We start from the raw sequence: 23,408 nt of genomic DNA, 5'->3' as shown, positions 1-23,408 counted from the left end.
CTCGCAGTGCTACTCAATTTTTACCTTCCAATGCTCAAAAGAATTTTCCAAGAATATTTAGAATCTACTTGTGTGGAAAACATAGCCAAAGACAGTCTAAATTGATAAGTTTTATCGGTTTTTAATAATATTGCAACATAACGAAGATATATGTAAAATTCATTTTCCGTCGTAAACGTAAACTGTCCCTGGCAGCACTGCTCCATCGGAATCCAATCAGACTAATTGCAATAGCTTCAGTTCTAGAGCTGATTCTTGTAACTGTTGGTACTCAAATGAAAGGCAATAGACATATTTATTAGCCTTACTTGTTTTGAGAGTACATCTTGCCTCAATCAAAAATTATAGCTGTTTAAAAACGTTGTTGTCCACAAACAACATGGGCATGAATGGGTTAACATTACTGCGATGACTCGTATCAGCTAGTCCTGAATCTCTAGAAACGGGAAAATAGGTTCTTTATATAATTAACTTTCACATCAGAATTATTGTGTTATAGTTTGTTAGAGATCGTAAGATACTTCTATCTCGGAAGACGGTTGAAAGTGTACTGTGGTTCGCGTTAAGACGTGTTCAATAATTATTTCAAATGGCATCATGGTCCTGAATAGTTTCAAATGCATACTTTTTATTCATATGTTGTCCTCTTCTTAAAATTTTTTTCGTGTTTCAGATTTATGCTTTAACTGCAAAAAATACCGGAAATGAAGAGGCATTATTTGGTTTATGAAGTGAAACAAAAAATAATCAAGATAGAGCATGTATGTAATAAAATAAAAAAGTATGTTATTTACATTTTAATTCAGATAATCTCAAACAATTCAATCACATATCTATTATCAAAATAAGAATTAATCAAATCAATTCAATTATTTGGAAAGAGTATTCAAACAGGAATTACTTGTAAAAGTTAATAGAACAAATATCTTTGTTCCCTTACAACCTAACTCAAATTCCGCGTGCAGAAAATCTGTTGCTCGAGCTATAGCTAAACAATCCAATGCAACCAAATATAATACCAGCTTTGAACAGAACTTGTTTTTCTCGCGTGTATCATGATTCATCACTGCAATTATCACCCAATGTTCAATTCTTTGCGTGGCCAATTATCCGTGACGCAAATCACCTGCCATTGAGGCAGCAATTCCAATCCGCTCGGATCATTTGTCGGTGCAAATTATTGAACTCTCGTGATCCGGTACAGATTCAATCAGCCAAATAGTTAAAATGAAAAACAACGGAGAGTAAAACACGCAACCCTAAAATGTAGCATTCTTTAAATTGGCTGGAGACAAATTCGGACCAATTTTCACCACATATTTTCGAAATATCGCAATTTTTTTTTAATATGCACGAGCATGCATGCATGCCGAATCCGGGATTAGTAGAAGATTAGTATTTTTTAATTTACCAATATACATGAATTTATACGTTTTTCTACTGCTTATGATCGCAAATTGGCCCCATAAAGATAGGAAATCCCATTAAAATGGAACAAATATGTGATCATTGGCAATATAGGCAGTAAAAAAGTATGTCTATGTATCATGGTAAACTTTAAAATAATCATTATTAATTTTGGCAATGGTATCTAAAAATATTTACTTGTACCAGATTCAGTCTGTTATATGATATGTACATTCCAGACTAATTTCTTTTGATTGTTTTATAAAAATCTTAAGACTTCTACAATTCTAATCAAAAGGCAGTAGACACAAAAGTAAAAAGAAAATAATGGCGCTGAAAAAACTTTGTTGCCTAATCGGGACCTGTCCAAAAAAGTACATGCAAAAATCGGACCAACACTGTAGCTACACAGACGAACAGTGTTAATTAACAATGATGATACAAAACAACATTCATTCGGAGATGCTTGAAGCGGGCGGTTGAAGATTTCTGTTCCTGAAAACAAATACAATAAAGTGAAATAAATATACTAAAATAAAAAATCGTTTTATTAGAGAATAGGACAACTCACTGATTGCCATTCCATAAAAAAAGTCGTTTGAATGAAAGTCATTTCACCGAAAACAATTGCGTCGAATCGGTCATTTCGTCGAGTCAGCTACGTAATGCTTAAGAAAAATCATAAAAAAGGTAAAATAGTTATGTTGAATACAACGCAGTGGAGAAAAGTCGGGTGTGCTGGTATCAGTAACGTGCCTCGAAAGAATGTGACCAGCCGTCTACGACACACAGTGAATGATGATTTACAATAATTGCGCAATATTTCATTTTGAAAATAATGAAATTTAATATTCTCACTAGTTCGAATTTATTGAATTCAATTTAACATCGCATCTCTGAAGTACCAAGAACAAGGAACCAAGATATTGCAATGTCGCACTCCTAATATAAAAAAAATCGAGGTTATCAAAAATCAATCCTTAAAATATGGAATGAAAAAATAATATATAAATATACGAAAACTTTTTTTTTGATGAACGAAAATGAAATCATTTGACTAACGGAATATTCGTGCTATATACAAACATTTAGTAAAATAATGAAACATTTCGTTTCAATCACGAAAAATAGTTATGTCTTGGACGATAAATTGCATACTATGTACACTAAATGTGTATAATAACAAACATATTTGTTCTTCAAGTCGCCATGTTTGTGGTTCGATGCATGAAGATTAGGCTGCCCAGAAAAAAAATGAATTTTTGAAAACTCAATCGGCCCACCCCTGATTCGAACAAAACTGACTCAGACATCACTTCGTTAAAATTCTAATAACTTCTTTTAACAAAGCCAGATTGACTAGCAATCTTCGACAAAGTTGTAGACAATTAAATTATCTTTCAGTGATAATACGATACGAACAGTGCCACCTAGCGGCGAAAATGCGGAAAAAATCGTAAATATTACGAATAATGCTCCTAAATATTTTTGATGAAATCATCAAACAATTCGTTTGAATAATGAAACCGATTCGCAATAAGTCTACGAAAGTCGTTTTGGGTTTACTACGAAAAATTCGTAATAAAAATAAAAAGGGTTCCATAAAACTACGAACGATTCATCATATATACTAAAAAATCGCGTATATTACGAAGCTTTTCTGTACGAAACCTATTCGTAGCAGATTTATGAATACATTCTCTCAGTGAAGGTATACGACCCTGTATGATGCTGGATCTCCTCGCGGTTTCGCGTAGGCATACTGGGCTAAGGCCAGGGGCCCCGGGATTTTCGCGGCTCTGCACTTAGGATGAATGTACAATCATTCTTAAGCTTCATTCATTTATTTAGTTCAACATCAATTTCATGATAACACTGAATCAACAATTTGCCTCCATAATACTCGATTTGTAGCTGCAGCTCTCCAACGTCGGTTACGCCCAACACTCGACAAATCACGTTCCACCTGGTCCGCCCATCGTGCTCTCTGCGCTCCTCGCCTTCTTGTACCAATCGGATTATTAGTGAACACCATCTTTGCAGGATTGTTGTCCGGCATTCTTGCAACATGCCCTGCCCACCGTATCCTTCCAGCTTTGGCCACCTTTTCGATACTGGGTTCGCCATAGAAAATAGCTCGTGGTTCATCCTTCGCCGCCACACACCGTTCTCCTGCACACCGCCGAAGATCGTCCTTAGCACCCGTCGCTCGAAAACTCCTAGCGCTTGCAGGTCCACCTCAAGCATGGTTCAAGTCTCGTGCCCGTAGAGAACCACCGGTCTTATAAGCGTTTTGTACATGATGTATTTGGTGCGGGCGTGAATCTTTCTTGACCGCAGTTTCTTCTTTAGCCCATAGTAGGCCCGACTTCCACTGATGATGCGTCTTCGGATTTCACGGCTCACGTTATTGTCAGCCGTTAATAAGGATCCTAGGTAGACAAAATCCTCCACTACCTCGAAGGTATCCCCGTCGATCGTAACGCTGTTGCCTAGTCGGATCCTGTCGTTTCAGGTTCCGCCTACCAGCATATACTTTGTTTTGAACGCATTTACCACCAGTCCGACCTTCGCTACTTCGCGTTTTAGGCGGGTGTACAGGTCTGCCACCGTTCCAAATGTTCGGGCGATAATGTCCATGTCGTCCGCGAAGCATACAAATTGGCCGGATTTCGTGAAGATCGTGCCCCGGCTGTTGCGCCCGGCTCGTCGCATCACACCTTCCAGAGCGATGTTGAATAGTAGACACGAGAGTCCATCACCTTGTCTCAGTCCCCGTCGAGAATGGACTGGAAAGTTCACCCGAAATCCTTACGCTGTTTTGTATACCGTCCATAGCTGCTTTTAGCAGTCGAGTCAGCTTCCCGGTCGTATGCCGCCTTGAAGTCGATGAACAAGTGATGCATTAGGACTTGATATTCACGGCATTTCTGGAGGATTTGCCGTACGGTGCAGATCTGGTCCGTTGTCGACCGGTCATCGATGAAGCCGGTTTGATAACTTCCCACGAACCCATTTACTTTAGGTGATAGACGACGGAAGATGATCTGGGATAGCACTTTGTAGGCGGCATTCAAAATGGTGATCGCTCGGAAGTTCTCACACTCCAAATGATCGCCTTTCTTGTGTATGGGGCAGATCACCCCTTCTTTCCACTCATCCGGTAGCTGTTCGGTTTCCCAGATCATGACTACTAACCGGTGCAGACAAGTGGCCAACTTTTCCGGGCCCTATTTGATGAGTCCTGCTACGATACCGTCTTTGCCAGCTGCTTTGTTGTTCTTGAGCTGTTGGATGGCTTCCTTAACTTCCCTCAACGTGGGAGTTGGTTCATTCCCGTCCTCAACTGCACTGACGTAGTCAAATCCTCCGTTGCCTTGGTCATCTGTACCTACATTCTCCTCGCCGTTCAGGTGCTCGTCGAAGTGCTGCTTCCACCTTTCGATCACCTCACGGTTGTCCGTCAGCAGGCTGCCGTCCTTATCCCTACATATTTCGGCTTGCGGCACGAAGCCTTTGCGGGATGCGTTGAGCTTTTGGTAGAACTTCCGTGTATCTTGAGAACGGCACAGCAGTTCCATTTTCTCACACTCCGCTTCTTCCAGGCGGCGTTTTTTTTTCTCCCGGAAGAGGCGTGTCTGCTGCCTCCGATTCTGTTTGTATCGTTCCACATTCTGTCGGGTTCCATGCTGCAGCATGACCGCTCTTGCTGCATTCTTCTCCTCCAAAACCGCTCTGCACTCCTCGTCGAACCAATCGTTCCGTCGTCTCCGTTCCTCGTACCCGACAATGTCCTCAGCTACATAGTTGATGGCTGCTTTTACTGTTCTCCAGCAGTCCTCTAGAGGGGCCACGTCGAGCTCTCCCTCGTCCGCCAACGCTGCCTCGAAGTGCTGCACGTATGTCTGTCGCTCCAGATCGTACCGAGGCGGCCGTCGGTACCGTACATGATTAATGACGGATAGTTTTGGGCACAGTTCAACAATCACCAGGGAGTGGTCAGAGTCGATGTTAGCGACACGAGAGGTCCTGACGTCATTAATGTCGGAGAAGTACCGTCCATCGATCAGGACGTGGTCGATTTGCTATTCCGTCTGTAGCGGTCAACTGCAGGTGTAACGATAAGGGAGGCTGTGCTGGAAGAAGGTGCTACGAATGGCCATGTTCTTGGAGGCGGCGAAATCAATGAGTCGAAGGCCGTTCTCATTCGTCAGCTGGTGAGCGCTGAACTTTCCAATCGTCGGTCTGAATTCCTCCTCCTGGTCTGTCTGAGCGTTTAAGTCCTCAATGATGATCTTGACGTCGTGGCTTGGGCAGCGGTCGTATTCTCGTTCGAGCTGCGCGTAGAAACCGTCTTTGTCATCATCGGTGCTTCCGGAGTGAGGGCTGTGCACGTTTATTATGTTGATGTTGAAGAAACGGCCCTTGATCCTCAACCTGCACATTCTTTCATCGATCGGCCACAAACCGATCACGCGCCTTTGCATATCGCCCATCACAATAAAAGCTGTCCCTAGCTCATGTATGATTACCTCTAAACGTTCGCACCATAGACCCTGTCCAACACACCTCCTGCAGCGCTACGATTCCAAACCCGCGGTCCTTGAGAACATCGACGAATACGCGGATGCTCCCGATGGAGTTGAGAGATCTGCAGTTACACGTTCCGAGCTTCCAATCGCTAGTCCCTTTTCGTCGCAGTGGTCATCATTCTTAAGACTGTATTCCAAAAGAAATATTACTTTTTTGGATTTTTTTTACTATATACCAAAAAATAGTGTACTCAATTGTGTATAACTCTTTATCGTGTGGATAACAATGGATCGCTAGCAATTTGAAATCGCACATTGCACCTATCCCATGTAATCAAGACTTATGAAGAGCATTAGACAACCAAGCGGAGTGATGCATGATGTAAGCGACAGAAAACGAGGCACTGCATGACCAGTTCAACCGTTAACCCAACATTTCGCAAATTCCCTGTTGAAGTGCCGATTGTATGTCACACAGAATCGCGAAGCATACTGCTTGGAACAAGGTACAGTATCTACCAAGCGAATGAGACTGGTTTAACCTCATTTCACGACAATAGTCCAGGTCCGATTCGGCTCTTCAACAAAGAACCGTCAGTATACCAAACTACACATTCTTCAAGTTGTCGTTCCATCCAGCCAGACAGCCATTCCTCGCGAGGAGAAATTCCCAATTCTCATCCCAAGTAACCATTTAACAGTCTTGTGTACCTAGTTGCACGATCTATTGGGTTACTGTTCTAAAACCCAGTAACTTTAAGACGGAATGCGCAAAAAAAGTGCTTCTTGTTTCAGAAACAAACATAGTGGTTGTATGTTCAGGTGTGCCTCTAGAGCAGCAGTAGGTGTTGTCGAGGACGCACCAGTCATCTTGGCTTTGATTGGATTGTCATGACTTATCTCTTGTGCCACCAAACAAGGCACCCGTGTGCCAGTATTGGTCTAACAATTGTTGTGTAGATCTACTGATTCTACTTGGGTTTGAGTCGTTGAGATTTTCCGAATGGTCGTCTACATTGGCCGAAGGCCAAGCAAGCTTTCTTGATTCAGAAATCGATGTGAGCTGCCCAATTAAGTTTTGAGTCAAGAATTACCCCAACGCACTTAACTTGGTCTGCGACAATAATGTAAGAGTCAAAAACTGCAACGGACGACCCCCGGTTAATCGAAAAATTATCTCAAAACCTCAACATAGGGGTTAGGTATTTTAAACATAGAATGTGTATGCAAAGTTTGAAAGAAATCGTTCAGTAGTTTTTGAATGGCAGGTAACACCGCAAATTTTTTTTTTCCAAAGACGTTCTTCAAAAAGCTTCGTCACCGAGTCGTTTGTCGATGTTTTTGCATAGAAAATTTACAACATTGACTATAATGACTATAATGTACAAAAGTTTTGATCAATTCGCTTCTGAAAAAATTCGCAAAGAAAGTGATTTTTTTCATACTGAAACTCTCAAACCAAACCTCCCCCTTGATACCGGTGATCATTATATGATAATCAACGGGGAAACCATATGTCGGAGACCCAAGCTCATTAAGCTTCCTCAACAAGCCATTGGCGACAGGTTCCATAGAAATACTGACAGCACACCAACTGTAGGATATCCGCTGAGACTCAGTTTTCTTATTTCTGCTTAACGATGAGCACAGATGTCGGTTGCTAAGTATTGCGTGTACTCAGTTCGTGATATATAACGATACCTCATGACCTCGTGTTGCTTCCAAAATGAATTCGAAAGACAGGTTGTCAAAAGCATTTTCAATATCAAGAAAAACCTTGATTGCTTTTGCGAAAAAGCATTTTCAATATTGTAGACAACATTGTTTAAAAAGGTGGTACAATACTCCTCCCTCTAATATGCATGTTGCATTGCATGAAATGGGTGATCGGTCAAGCTAACATCCCTAATATAGTAGTCTATAAAACGTTCCACTCATTGGAGAAGGAAGACTGTCAAACTAATCGGTCTAAAGCTTTTTGCCTCCTCATAGAAAACATCTGAGAATCATTATTTCCTGGCACTCTAATGGAATGTATCCTGTTGCTAGACTACAAGTAAGAACTTTTATCAAGCGATGCTTGAAATGATCATATCCTCTTTGAAGCTGAACTGGAAGGATTCTTGTCTATTCCTATTCTTATCCTATCTCGAATATTTATACAGAGCAAAACTATCAAGCGCCCATTTGATCGATTCGGTTGTCATAATACTACGAGCAAATGCTTGAGAACATGAACCACCTGTTACGAACTCAGAGGCAGTGGTCAGTGATGGTTCTGTACAACCTGGAAAGTGTGAGTCAAAAAACAGTTCGGTACTTCATCTTCAATAGGCAAGTTTTCACAATTAGCAGATCTACTTGAACTGAAATGAAAAAGTAACTTATTTAATCTCTTAGGTTTTTCCAAACAGTTTGCTCAGAGGATTGAAGGGAAGTTCTGTAAGCTTTGCGGGCCGGCCTAAATGCCTCCGTCTGTGATTCCAAGCTCTTCTAAATAACTTTTTGAGTATTCTATCAAGGGGTTCCGTTAGAAGTACGCCTAACTCGTAGCGGACCGGGTGCGCGACGTTAGGCATAAATACATTAGGCATAAGTACGTTAGGCACAATGGATGTTAGGCATAATAGACGATTGGCATAATGTACGTTAGGCATAATGGACGATAGGCATAATTCACAAAAATATAAGAGTAATCGCAAACCATTCATTATTGTAGGATTCTCAACCTTAAACTCGTTTTAGTCGGCTTAGAAAACACTACGCTTGCTATACCATGCTTTTTAACGAGAGACAGCAAAAATATCGTCAGTTCTCATGGTAAAGAGGGACAGTCTGTCTTTACCTTCAGATATGTTGGTAGACTTGAGCGATTCGTAGTAATGCTGCCTAAGCTCGACTCCTGCCAGCAGAAGACAAAAGGTTAGTCCGTAAGATTTTAAGCCACTTCTAGTTTTCCGATCTGTATATTTCACATCCTTGCTCTCACTCGAGTAGTACGGCTCTAAATTTTCAAAACTCTCCCTACTTAGTAATCTGTAGCTAATTGAAGGTCATTAAAAAGAAACTATGACTACATATTCGTCGAAATAAAAAAGGCTATTAATACAATTGTATCAAAATATTGAAATTGTGAGAAAAACTAACCACTGTGGGTGGGGTTATGTTTGGCTTCCAGTCTTTGAAATATTTAACAAACGAAATATTTACTTTTCATCCGACATTTCGGCGGCATGTATTGCGCCTTTTTCAAAAAATTATGCTAGTTACCGTGTTATCGTCAAGCACACCTTCGTATATTGGTGCAATAGTCATATTCAGCTATTTTCGCGCTTTGCCACTGACTCATGTACGTTGCGGTTTAGTGATTATCCGAAAACGGTCCGTAACGAAGAAATCTATTTTGTGTTCTTTGGTGGAATGGAATGGAATGGAATGGAATATAATTATTGATCTGAATAATATAGTAGATAATCAATATAGAAGTTGTAATATTCGTATATTAGTTTAATGAATAATAAAATTCATCGTTCATTCTTTCATGAGCTGTTCTTCAAGGCCTATATTTTTTTTCTTTGACTTTTGCACCATTCATGTATGTAAGAGCTAATCTAAGTTAATGTACGTTATTCATAGCTTAACCCCTTCGTGCTCATATTGTTTATAAACATTGCGTATTGCAATTAATCTGATTGGATTCCAATGAATCAGTGCTGCCAGGAACAGTTTAAGTTGACGACGAAAAAAGAAATTTGAACCCATTCATGCCCATGTTGTTTGTGGACAACAACGTTTTTAAACAGCTATAACTTTTGATTGAGACGAGATTTGCTCACAAAAATAAGTAAGGCTTATTAATGTGATTATTGCCTTTAATTTGAGTGTTAACAGTTACAAGGATCAGCTCTAGAACTGAAGTTATTGCAATTAGTCTGATTGGATTCCGATGGAGCAGTGCTGCCAGTGACAGTTTACGTTGACTACGGAAAATGATTTTTTCATATATCTTAGTTATGGTGCAATATTATTGAAAACTGGTAAAACTTATCAATTTAGACTGTCGTTGGCTACGTTTTCCACGTAATTGGACTATTGTAATTATTCTAGGAGATTTGTATTGAGTATTAGAAGGTAAAAATTGACCACTGCCATTGAATCACCTATCTTTATGAAAATAGGCTTTTCGTGTTTCTTGACTCAACCGTTTTCAAGGAAAAATAGTTTTGGAACCCTACATGCACTAGAAAAAAGTTGGGCATGAAAGGGTTAATATATCTTTGTTATTTTGCTATATTATTAAAAACTGATAAAACCTTGATAGACTGTCTTCAATTACGTTTTCCACGCACTTTGACTATTGTAATCATTCTAGCAGAATGGTATTGAGCAGAAGGCAAAGTTTGAGCGGCTTCCAGAAATGCGACGGAAGCACCTATCCTTATGAAAAAAAGTTTTCCGTGTTTCTTGATCTCACCCTTTTCAAAGAAAAATAATTTTGGAGCCTTTTAGGCACCATAAAAAATATGAACATGAAAGGGTTGATATAGCTGGGATTGATTTTAAACAAAAGTGATGAAACTATTTTAGTCATGTGAAATTTATTGGTTGTACGCCGAGAAATTTACGCAATCTGAGTTTCCGCATTCCAAGCATTCGGTATGCTTTTATTTGAGCAAAGATTTCTTCAAGTATATACAGCAGAATGAAATGTTGACCGAGGTTGATCAGTTTCCAGTATAACTCTTCAACATCAAACAACATTCATACTCTTACTACCCGAGGCCATCATCGCAAAAAAATCCTTTAAGTCATACTTCAACATGATAATTTATGCCTATCGTCCATTATGCCTAAAGTCCATTATGCCTAACGACTTAATGCCAAATGTACATTATGCCTAACGTACGTATGCCAAACGACCGTATGCCTAACGTATTTATGTCTAATGGGGTACAGCCTCTTGGTATGGTGCTACAATAAGCGAGTTTGGTTTATCCACCCAAATCACGTGGAGATTCAACCGTTTGAAAATACCATAGTTACTAAGCCCTCCTAGTCAATTACGATATCTAGCGAGACGTTTAAACGATCAAAGTTCATAAATTTATGATCACATAGCGACGGTTCGAGCTCGTTGGGTACGAGCAAGTTTACCAACTGATGTGTAATACTGTCGGAGTAGAGGATTACATCTAACACCTTTTCCCGGTCCGATCATGCCAATGTTGGTCAATGTTTTGCAATGAGTATATGTAGATTTGTACTGCTTAAGTAGTCCATTAATGCAGTGTCTTCCAAAGTAATATTTGAGATGTTAGTTGATGCCACAATATGATATAATCCTTTTGAAATCATCAGCTTTTTGTTGAAGTTTTGGCAACTCTAGATGAAATTGTGTGAAAATTCTTTTTCTTTTTTTTCAAATGGTGAAATGACTTTATATCTCGCCAACCAAATATTTAATTAAACTGTTTATTTTGCTTGTTTTAACCAGAACTTTGTTTTCTTGAACTAAATCTGTCAAGTAATGAATGCGTAAATGGAGGAAAAATGTTTAATTTGTAGATGCATGTTTCAAAGAGAAATTTTGCGATCATGCTGAACCCCAGATTTTCGAAGAAATATATGTCTCTAATAAGGTAAATTAGGGTAGAATTTTCTGAGGAATCTAAAAATTAGATAAATGAAAAATAAAAATAGGGTACAAAGGAATGCCCGAGTAAAAATATATTTAAAAAATATGACGTTTCTGAAAAAAATGTAATATTTCTCGAATTTCAAGATACACCAAAATGTTATAACGACACACTTAAGTCCTAAGTTCACTCTAAAATTCATCCATGCAAAGCTATTTTCATTTAGATTTTTACAACGAGATCCTTCGTTTTCAAAATTGTTATTTTTCAAGGTAAAATATAAATATTATTGATTGTAGAGTAGAGTGGGGTTAAGTAGATCAGTTTTTTGGCAAGCTCGTGCGATGGTGTTTTTGCACTAATTTTGACAAATAAGCACTCGTCGTAAAGGGTATGCATCTGTCAAAATTTGGGCAATAATGATTTTATGCCTGGCTAAATATTTTTCAAGCTAAATCCATTAAGGTGAAGGTACTTTTTTGGCTGTTTTTAAAATTTGAGGGTCACTATATTCGAGGTTGAATAAAACAATTTACACGCCTTGAAAATCTAGTGGTTTAACTTTTATTTGAAGCGTATGAATACTGCAGATTACTTAAAAATCCATTGACATCATTCAGGCAAGAAAATGAGCCAATGATGTGAAAAATCATGAAACCGCGGAAGGAAATGTTTCGAACGGAACCTTGTATTGTTGAGAGCAGATCGAATACTGGCGCCATCTTGAACAGACGCAATTGTGTTCTTTATGTCCTCTTCACTTCGCTTTGGCGTTTTTTTGCATGAAATTATGCACAATTTTCCTGTCAAAATAACTCTAATTTACAATATAGTAGTGACCTATCGTGCCCTCAAGCGTATGTTTCGTGTTAATGTCCGTATTTTTTCACAAACAAAAATATCGAAAAACCAACAAAAAACTCATGTTCAGCCTCAATTTTTATGCAAGAAGAAACTCCCTTGGCATTTTTTTACATTAATAAAATGTACTGTACTGAGGTCAAACAATAATGCGTTTTCGCAGAACAACACACGAAAACATAAACGACGCCGTAACTAATACAGCTGATCCACGGTAACAGCCGAAATGATAGTCGTCAACGATATTCTCTACCATGTATCCAATTCACACAACTTGAACGACCTCTACAACAACATAGTAAAGATAATGCACTATACCTATTGTACCCCCATACCTGCTTGACCCCATTCTACTCTATCGATTAAAAATCGAAAAGGTATATCCTATTTTCCACTGAATTTTGATTTCATCAAGTTAAATTTCGACCCATTTTTTCTAACCGTTTTTCAAAGCCCGTTTTACCCCCCTTCTCGTTAAATTAGGAAATGTTTCACTGATGTCGATCCCACATATGTACAAGCAAACACAGAAATTTTCATCAAAATCGGAGGACATCAATTCGACCAGCGATAAAATTTTGAAAGAAAACAGTCTCTTAAGTAAACTGCAGATAAAAAAGCTTTGTAGAAGGTGCCAATTTGTAGTGACTTGCTGTCTTCGATAAAGTTGTTTGATTCGCCACTAAAGAACTAAATTCGAGCACAGTACGACAAAGTTTGACACTAAATCTAAATCTCATAAAATGACTCATATATTTCCAACAAACTTTAAATAAATTAAACATGAGACGTATCACAAAATTCATTCAACTGAGGTTAATATAACAAACAATCCTGATTTTTTTATGTTCACAACCTTTAGGAACAGCAACTTAGACATCAAATATTTTATAAGACGGAGAGATAATAGCACTAGTAACACAAAAATATGCAATTTTTTTAAAATTGAACTAGCAACCGAAAGCAATTTTTCTAACTTTCTTCATTATTTGCGAATCATTAAAAAAATATTTTTTTGCACAAGAAAAGAAAAATATATGACGCTCAGTTCCGAATGGCTTAGCACAGTCCATTTGTAAAAAAGCTTCTATGCATCGCTGATTTGTTTGTCTCAACCTCAGAACGATCACCAAAACTGGAGTCAGCTCAGAGCACTCTGTCCCGCGACGGTGCTTTCCATCTGAACCAGTCTGAAGTGCGAATTGACGAAAACCGTGCACTTGAGCTGAGTAGAAGTATGTACGCAATTGTTCGGCGCAAACAATCACCCAACCCATCGATACACTCAACAAGAGGTTAAGACGTGTATGTGTACAGAGGTAAATAGACATATATGAATCACTTGCCGAAAAAGTTGATTCTTTTTCATTGTTGTTTCTTTTGCAGTTTGTTTCGGGCAAACGAATCCGGTCAATTATGCAATTATCGGCATACGATCGTCGAAAAATCATCTTCAGGCATGGTTGAACGCAAAACCCCGCAAGTACACGTCAATCGAGTGCTGTTGACGTCAGGCCGGTCACACCGCGGGGAGTAGATCGGTGATTTGCAAGAATTCTGTGTCGGCAAGCAAACCGCAGGCGGAAAACGAAAAGGCAAGGAAATCAGGGAAGAAAATTTTGATTTTTAACTTTATTCAGTGTTATATGAAATATTTGGTAAAACCTAATAGATAACAAAACTGTTTCTATATTTCTTTGAGGCTTTCTCTTTTAAATAAAATGGGACGAGGCTTTATTGTAGCCACCATCATTGATTTTTTTTTGGAGAGTCAACACCATCGCGATGTGAACTACCTCGAACTAATTACACTGCCGTCGAGCTTGCAAATGGTGGCTGATTAAGGTCAACCCAATCCGCCAACCGAAACGAAATCTATCCGCGTACATTCGTTACGGCGCACAAAAACGGATGGGAAATCCTGGTGACGTGTCGGTCTACCGAAACTGAGTATAGCTTTTTATCGGTCTGGCCGTTGATCCGTGTCAATCGAAATACCTCGTAACGTAGGGATTAAATCCCTGGTTATTTTTATATTTGTGTCAGAAAAGTCAATCTAACAATATTTTTTTCTAGAAAGAAGATTTCAGGTTGCCAAAAAAGAATGAAGCAAAGTGAAATAAATCATAACTAGAAGATAATGCAAGATCGCTCGTCATCCTACGCAAATACCAGCGCACGCATTATTTTACCCATTTTGCTAATCCCCACAATTTTCCCAACTCCCCTTTCAATCCTGCTACGAACTCCGAAGTAGTTCATTATTTCGAATTGCAAAATTTGCTTCCATTAGATTCTAGTAACACCGCTAACTAATCCGAAAACCGGTCTGCCCAAAGCTCCAAATGTGGTTGGTCCCCGCTGCTGGCATGGTTGGGGGGCTTGCAATTTTTGAAAAGTGCGATCACCGCCCAATCCATCCATCAACTCACGCCAGTTCCAGAGATTATAATCAAACAGCTGAGAAAGAAGTTTTGGGCGTCATTCAAAGTTCTCCTCCACCGCACTGCCCTTCGGGTTCCGGCGCACTCCCTTCACGACCTCCACCGGTCCGGACAAGGATCGGGCGGGTTTTTGTCTAGACCATGAAAAGCAGAGATTCGACAATTGAAACGATGCCGACATGCTAGGCGAAACATGCTAGACTTTTTTTGTTTTGTTTTGCACGTTTACAGTAGTGTTCAAAAGTTTTGCTACCGTTCGACCGAATGATTTATTCTTTTTGAAATGTCTTGGAACATAAATATTTTCATTGCATCGATCTCCAAATTATCGTCTTCTGTTTCACAACTTTCGAACGGTACTGCATATGTGTAGTAAGATAGATTATTCGCGAAATCTGTTTATCAGATTACTCTTTCAACCGTACAACGTTTCGGTAAGATGGTACTTTCGCACAAGCCTGTCAAATTAAAAGGCATGATCAGAATGATTTGAAATGCTGCACATCAACTTCAGCGGAGTTGTTCTACCACTTTCCTGTTTGAGTTACCTTTCGTCAAGGGGATTACAGTTGGTATCATGGGACAAAAGATTTATTAACCAGAGTAAAAGTATTTTTGGGAATTTCGTGCTTGATAAATTTTTAAACCTGGGAAATCGACGTTAGTTGGTTTAATTAAGAGCAGACATTCGTAAAAAGTAGAACTAAATCAACAACTTGAAAGCCAACAGTTGTACCAATCACATATTCATGACCAAAAAATACCTTATACGTAGATAGATTGGAAATCCCGCTTTCATTTCTTTCCGTATGATCGTAACTAAAAAGCTACCTCCATCAATAATTATCCTTCTCGCGTAGCTAAAAATAAATACAATAGAGGATAAAAAGAACTCCAGGAAAGAAACCGTACGACTAGTCCGAGATTTCCTCTATATATAGACGAGCCGAATCCCGAACCGGGGCACAGTGCGATGCTGAATCTTTGCTGGAAATCACTAGGTAAGAGGTCTGCAAAAATGTTTTCACAATAAAGTCATCTTATAGAAAAAATGTCGCATTACTTTATATATTTTATTCCGTAGTTGGGGAAGAAATTCAAGTACAGACTATCCCAAAAACTAAAGGTCTTCACGGAGTGATGATTTGGGAACTGAAAGTAACGATATTCTGGTTTTCATGTCGTGATTTTGGAGCGTAGTATGTAGTACTTCAATAACCGTAGGAAAACCATTACTTAACTTTTTTTAAATTTTAAATTCTTTAAAGATGTTGGATTATTTTACAATATATTTTAATTTTCATATCTTTCTTATGATTTTCCTACGGATTTTCACCGACCAATCACGAAATTCTGAAAATGGTGTTACATAATAGTAATTGAACCTCTTGCAGATGTTTCACCTCTAAATTAGTCGGAACGGTAACTTCAAATTGCTATATCCGCCATGTTTTCCGACAGATTGTAAAATTTTATTCACCCATGGATAACCCCAAGTTTGTAGATGTTTTTCGATGCCACAGGATTGTAAATTGGTTAATATTACGCCATGAAAATTTAATTTTTCCGTGACAATTTTTTATTGCCTCCAAAATGCCCTGTGTGTGGAATGTCACCGTTCTGTCGGGATAAATTTAATACTTTTCTCTTGTGCCCGTTCCCACGTGCCGTACGTCAAAACGTTCCGTGCCGTTGATGTTGTGTGTGAGCGCTTCCATTAAACTACATGTATTTAATCTTGACGTTCCGTACCGGTGACGGAAGCCTGATCTATCGTGTGAATCGTACTTGATGCTGCGCATTGCATACATACAGGACATTTTGCAAGTCACTAGAAGGTGTTCATTTTACCACCACCACATGTTCATTTTTTACACACGCTATAGGCATGTCTCATTTTTGGACATGTTTTGAAATCAAAATTAATTATTGAAAAAATGTGTTTATGTCGAAGTATTTTCACCAAATACGTACAAAACATGCCTAACAAGAAACATATAAGGGGATTGTAGTATCTCCATCACTTATTAGTTAGATAATAATGACTTTGCTTAACGTGTTCATTTTACCGCCAGTTCCGCTACGAACAATTGACACTAACTTAAGGACATTATACATGCGAGCCACAACATAGCTCCTACGCCACACACACCCCTCTCCCCTGCCTAACCATGTATCTGACATGAGCAAATATAAAAATACGTTTTTCAACACACTAACCTTGCTGGTGTGCCGCGAAACTGCTACTTAAGGAAGCTAGAATATTTTCCTATGTAATCAATCCGAGTTTTTGACGGAATGCTATCTGTAGCTTCTATTTTGTGCGAAAATATCACCCCTCTTCACTTGGGGTTTCTTTTCGAAACACTCTTCTTCTCGTTTTCATTGCACTTTTCAAATGCACTTTTTTCACAAACCACTGCAAAAACACTCGCGAAACTTTAATCGTTTACTAACAAAACTTCAAATTTTCTGCCAATATGCAGATGACCAAAGGAAAATGTTCGGAAACTCTCATTTGTGCGTTTGAATTTTCACTTCAGATTTCAGTTTTTCCTAATGTAAACAAGCGAGTCGGTGCCTAGCAACGTGGCTTCCACATATCTTCACCTTAAGGTTCAAAGAAGCGTCTACACGAAATGAACGCTTGATAGTGTGCGTTGGAAAAAAAGCGTTCAACTTTGTCACCGGTTTATCCATATAAAGCATTTATTAAACTCTAAAAGAAGCAAATCAGTCGATTTAATAGATTATCACGATTCAAATCATGCAAAATAGTTGGTGGAAAAACAATTGACCGGGCATGATAATTTAGGAAAACGCTGTTTTTGGTAAAGTTCTCCAGGAGGACTAGTGCTGTTTGACAATGCATAGAAAAAATTCTATTTTACCCGCTAGGTGACGCTAGTAAATACGAATTTTTCCCTTCAATTTCTGCATCTCAATATTAAGGCAGTTTAGAAGGGTGGTGTCTTCAACAAAGTTGCTCGAGAGGTCGAGGACTACCCAACGGTAACAAATTAGTTTAGAATTCTCTCACTATGCGGCACTAGTGAACGTAGATGCTTTCAGCATGTGGTAGATAATGATATATTTCAAAAGTCTGATAACTTAGAAAGGTGGTGTTTTCAGCAAAGTTCTTGAAGAGGTCAAAGGCTACTCGATTATGGATAAATTCAATTAGAATGGACCCGCCAGGTGGCGCTAGTGAACATTATTGCTCATATCCTGTATCTAAAGATCATGATCATTTGGAAGGGTGGTGTCCTTGGCAATATTCATAGGCAGGTCGAGCTCTGTCCTACGGCAAACAAATTAGTTCAGAACTCGCCCACTAGACGGCACTAATGAGAATGAAACTTTCTTAACATTATAGATCTATCTCTTAAGTGTGACAATTTAGGAAAACTCTGTTTTCGATAAAGTTCTCCAGGCGGACAAGTGCTGTTTGACAATGTAAAGAATACTTTGGATTTACCCGCTAGGTGACACTAGTTAGCACGCATTTGTGCTTACAATTTCTGCATCTCAACATTAAGGCAGTTTAGAAGGGTGATGTCTTCAACAAAGTTGCTTGAGAGGTCGAGGACTACCCAACGATTAGTTTAGAATATTCTCACTATGCGGCGTTAGTGAGCGCAGAAACTTGTAGTACATGGTAAATTATGATACAGCTCAATTAGAAAGATGGTGCTTTTGGCAAAGTTCTTGAGGAGATCAAGGGCTTCTCGATTATAGACAGACTGAATTGCAAGCAATTTTTTTTTAAATTTTATTTCGCGGGATCAGGGTAATTTGTATGGGTGGTATCTTTGGAAAAATTCATCGACAGGTTGAGTTTTGTCTTACGCTGATCAGATTAGTTCAGAACTCACTCATCGCTAGGAAGAATACAACTTCTACAACATATTACATTAAGTCAAAAGTTTGATAATTCATGAAAAGGGTGTTCTCATGATGTGCGATATAAAGATTAACGTGAATTTCAGTTACTAGGTGGCATTAGAGAGAAAAATAATTGTTTATGAATTTCAGCATCTCAAAATCATGGCAGTTTAGAAGAGGGCTTTCTTCGGTGAAATTTATCGGTAGATCTAGAGCTGTCTGATGATGGCAGATTGGTTTCGAATACTCTCATTATGGGCCAGAGAATGGGTTGATGAATTTATCCTCTTATCCATTTTGAGGCTACTTCTTGTATGAATGATTGAGAGAGATTAGAGCCTATTTTAAAATATCAATTACAAACTCAAAGTTATTTGGACAAAAGTATATAAGAATAAGTATGTGGAGCAATTTTTCAATGTTGCTTTTTATCCTTGATATTAAATAAAACAAATCGTTTAGTACATTTTATTCAGCACGCTCATTCTTTCATTCCGTTAGTAAACGGATCACGATCTCGAGATACAGGATATGAAAAATAACGCTCACTAGCGCCACCTGGCGGGTCCATTCCAATTTAATTTACCCATAATCGAGTAGCCTTTGATCTCCTCAAGAACTTTGCCGAAAACACCATCTTTCTAAGTTATTAAACTTTTGAGATATATCATTATCTACCACATGCAGAAAACATCTACGCTCACTAGCGCCGCATAATGATAGTATTCCAAACTATACTGTTACCGTTGGGTAGTCTTAGACCTCTCGAGCAACTTTGTTGAAGGCACCACCCTTCTAAACTGCCTTTATATTGAGATGCAGAAATTGAAAAGAAAAATGCGTGCTCACTAGTGTCACCTAGCGGGTAAAATCGAAATTTTTCTATACATTGTCAAACAGCACTTATCCTCCTGGAGAACTTTACCATGAACAGCGTTTTTCTAAATTATCAGACTTTAGAAATAGATCTATAGTGTTAAGAATGTTTCATTCTCACTAGCGCCGCCTAGTGGGCGAATTCTGAACTAATTTGTTCGCCGTAGGACAGAGGTTGACCTATGAATATTGCCAAAGACACCACCCTTCCAAATGATCATGATATCGAGATATATGATTTGAAAAAAAAAATGCTCACCAGCGCCACCTGGCGGGTTCATTCCAGTTTATTTTATCCATAATCGAATAAACTTTGACGTCCTCGAGAACTTTGCCAAAAACACCATCTTTCCGAGTTATTAGACTTTTGAGATATATCATAATCTACCATAAGCTGAAAGCATCCACGCTCACTAGCGCCTCATAGTGAGAGTATTCCAACTAATCTATTACCGTTGGGTAGTCCTTGACCTCCTTGACGATATACAATTATTTTAACATGTGTTGAATATTTGCATTAGCGCTAGCGCCGCCTGGTGGGACAATTGCGAGTTATACTTTCTATCATACAGAAGCTCTGGACTTCTTTTACAAATTCCCCGAAGACACCATCTGTCACAATAATCAGGGTCTTGATATATTTAACATTGAATCCATTTAATGATACTCGAATTTACGACAAAAGTTTCGATTTATTAACTCTTTCTTCTTAGCACCTCTCGCGGCATAGTTCTCAACTAGTTGGATACCCTATGACTCTAAGTTGTAATTGAGTACAACAACTTTGCCAAAGAAAGTATGGAGCTACATGTTGACGCGGACGAAATAATCGGCCACAGCCCTAATTAGTCGAAATCCCATAACCTATGGGTATCCTACAACGCGGATTCCTTTTTCACGCCCACAGTTAATCGCGTAGTAGGAGACCCAACTGTATTCTATTTTTTCAATCACTCAAGATTTGGTCATTTTTCATTTCATGCCATCAAATAGAAAATCATTCATGCTTCGCTCAATTGGATTCCGAGACCAATCGAACCGTAATCGATTGATTGAGCATGAATAGGCAAGAATTCCGAACTATATTTCTGCAAAATTTGACTGGTACTTCGTTCATTTGGAGTACAAAGCAAACGCGAATTCCTATATGGGCGATGAGAGTCTTCTCTTATGAAGGCAAATGGGGAATGCTACTGGTACCTGTTTGAGCCAATATTACCTGTTGGTTGAAAACGTGGATAATTTCTTCGTAGATAAATAAATTCATGTTGAGTGATTCGTAGTTATGCTGCCTAAGCTCGACTCTTACTAGCAGAAGCAAAAGATTCGTCCGTAAGATTTTAAGCCTGTTTCTAATGACCCTGTCACTTCTAATTTACCGATCTGTATATTTCACATCCTTGCTCTCACATGAGTACTATGGCTCTAAATTTTCATAACTTTCCCTGCTCAGTAATTTCTAGCTAATTGAATGTCGTTAAAAAGTAAAACAATAAATTCATAAAATATTATCGTACCCTATAACTGCACTTCATTAAATTTCTGACGTTAGTGCGACGGATCACAGATGAACTCAACTGATTATTCGCATTGAAAAAGCCTGAAATATTATTATAGGACAGAAGACTGAAGGTGAAACAAGCATTGGGATATTTTGTGGAACCAGAAAATCTTGTTCAAATTCGTGCAATTACTTTGTGCAGTTAAACTTTGAACATGTTCGAATAAGTTGTTAGGATATCTGTATTGAAGTATCTATCTAAATTTATATCCGGAATTTCAATATTGAAGTTTTTACAGGAATACAATGAAGTAATGGCTCTCGATTTCAATAGTGACTCGTTAGAAGAGCTACCCTGCATTTTGGGAATACAACTTGCGAACACATCATCCGTTTGTGGATTTCAAGGCAGTCAATGATTCAGTGCAATAAAATGAGCTGTGGTACCAGATGATGCTCGAAGCTAACGTTTGTGACGTTAGCTGTAATGAAGCAGCGCGATGCACTTCCTGATTTGTTGCTCAAGAGTGCTTGAAAGTGAAGAAAGGACTGCTGTGCAAAGGAACGGTACTATCATTAAAAGATCTCGCATGCTTCTTGGCTTCCGGGTGACTTAGACACCATTGGAGTAGACCGTAGAGCAGTGGAAGAGACTTTTGTGCCTTTTAAAAGAGAGGTCTGAGTATAAATTCTAACAAAATAAAGTAAATTGTAATTGATTGAATCAAGCCAATAGATCTAGTGCGGATCGCTGCATACCAGGAACACAAGTGTGGTGGAAAACCGATCCACAATGGCCGTAGTAGGCAATTTTCTCAAAATTATTAACGGGAGAGTTGCATGACGTGCAACTATAACTCAGTTACTTTCTACCCACAGTGGGACGAGCCCGGACTTAAGTCCATATATGAAGGTTATGCGATATTATCACTAGTATTTTCTCGTATCAGCTGAACCATCAGAGACATTTTCGCGAGATTTTAGGTGATTTGCACGAAAAATAAATTTTTGACAGTTTTTTGAACTCTAGTGTTTTTGCATTATTGGACCATAGGAACTACATCCGATTATTTTCGTTTTTTTAAAGAAACGGTTGATTTTATGTATTGCCTTACTTCACCTACATTATTCGTGTGATAAAATTACATCGTAGAATTACAAAAAATAAGTCACTAGTTGGTTTAGTTAGTGTTTAGATAACCGTTTGTCATGAATTTTTATTGAATCCGAACTTCTAATGCGATAACAACAACGACGCCCGTGAATGTCCACAATCCCACTATACACTCATTCGAAAGCTTTTAATTTTCTCTTTGAAGTGAATCTATGCTAGTTTTGCGAAAACTTGCGATAAGCAGTCGAAATTTTAAAAAATTGTGAATGGAGACGCATGGTTATTACTGATATTGAATTTGAATAATCACTTTATAGCTAGAATAATGACACGAATACACGCACAACTTTCAAATAGCATTGAGAGCATGATCTACAAGGGTTTTACTAGTTGTTGAGAGTAAGGAGCCGAGTGGGAGCATGGCTTTTTGGATGGTAAAAGCATTAAGAATGTTTAAAATTCATTAAATATTTTCAACCAATTCAAATATGCCATAACATGTTTCTGGAACTATTTCTTGCTAACATATGCAGTGACTGTCAAATTGAATAAACACAGTTGAGTTCTAATCATTTGGTAAGACTTTTCTAATCCAAATTTGAATAGCACTTATATCTTAAGGTATGCTATATTATCCAAATAAAATAAGACCATTTTTAAATGAACCATATACGTGAAAAAAGGGTTTTGGATTCATTTTTATTTAAGAATATGAAATAAGCAGTCTTGCGAAAAAATCGTGAACCATCTTGTTGATTAGTGAATGTAATTAAACATGCCACTAAGACGCTCAAAATGTGTTTTAAAAATGAAAGAAAATGTAGTTTTCATATCAAGTGACTCACTAATAAATGAAAAGTTCCAAAATTAATCGAACACATCCTATTTGATCCGTAAAAACTAAATAATCATTTCTGAAGCACCATAATGAGCTGTCAATCAATTCATTTCAATATGGAAAATAAATTCCAAAATCACTATTGAAAAAAATCATTATAAAAGATAAAATACTTACTTTTGAACCACTCTAATAAGTAGTAAAGTTAATTTCTATTTTTATAGCCAAAATAGAAATTCAGCGCAGATAAATTTCATTAAAAATTTTTGAACCTTCGCAACAAAATAATTATTTTTGAGCCACCCTAATGTATG

At 38.2% G+C, this 23,408-nt stretch overlaps 1 long non-coding RNA gene across 1 annotated transcript; it reads left to right on the top strand.

Moving 5' to 3' along the window:
- Positions 1–15,803: 15,803 nt before the first annotated feature.
- On the top strand, positions 15,804–16,404 carry LOC131683200 (uncharacterized). The gene is made up of 3 exons (XR_009304414.1): positions 15,804–15,881; positions 15,965–16,079; positions 16,275–16,404. It is a non-coding gene; the product is annotated as an uncharacterized LOC131683200 (long non-coding RNA).
- Positions 16,405–23,408: the final 7,004 nt, after the last annotated feature.

This window comes from Topomyia yanbarensis, chromosome 2, assembly GCF_030247195.1.
Source record: "Topomyia yanbarensis strain Yona2022 chromosome 2, ASM3024719v1, whole genome shotgun sequence".
NCBI classification, from domain to species: Eukaryota; Metazoa; Arthropoda; class Insecta; order Diptera; family Culicidae; genus Topomyia; species Topomyia yanbarensis.
The sequence above is the reverse complement of the archived record's forward strand: the minus strand, read 5'-3'. Positions and strand labels throughout refer to the sequence as shown.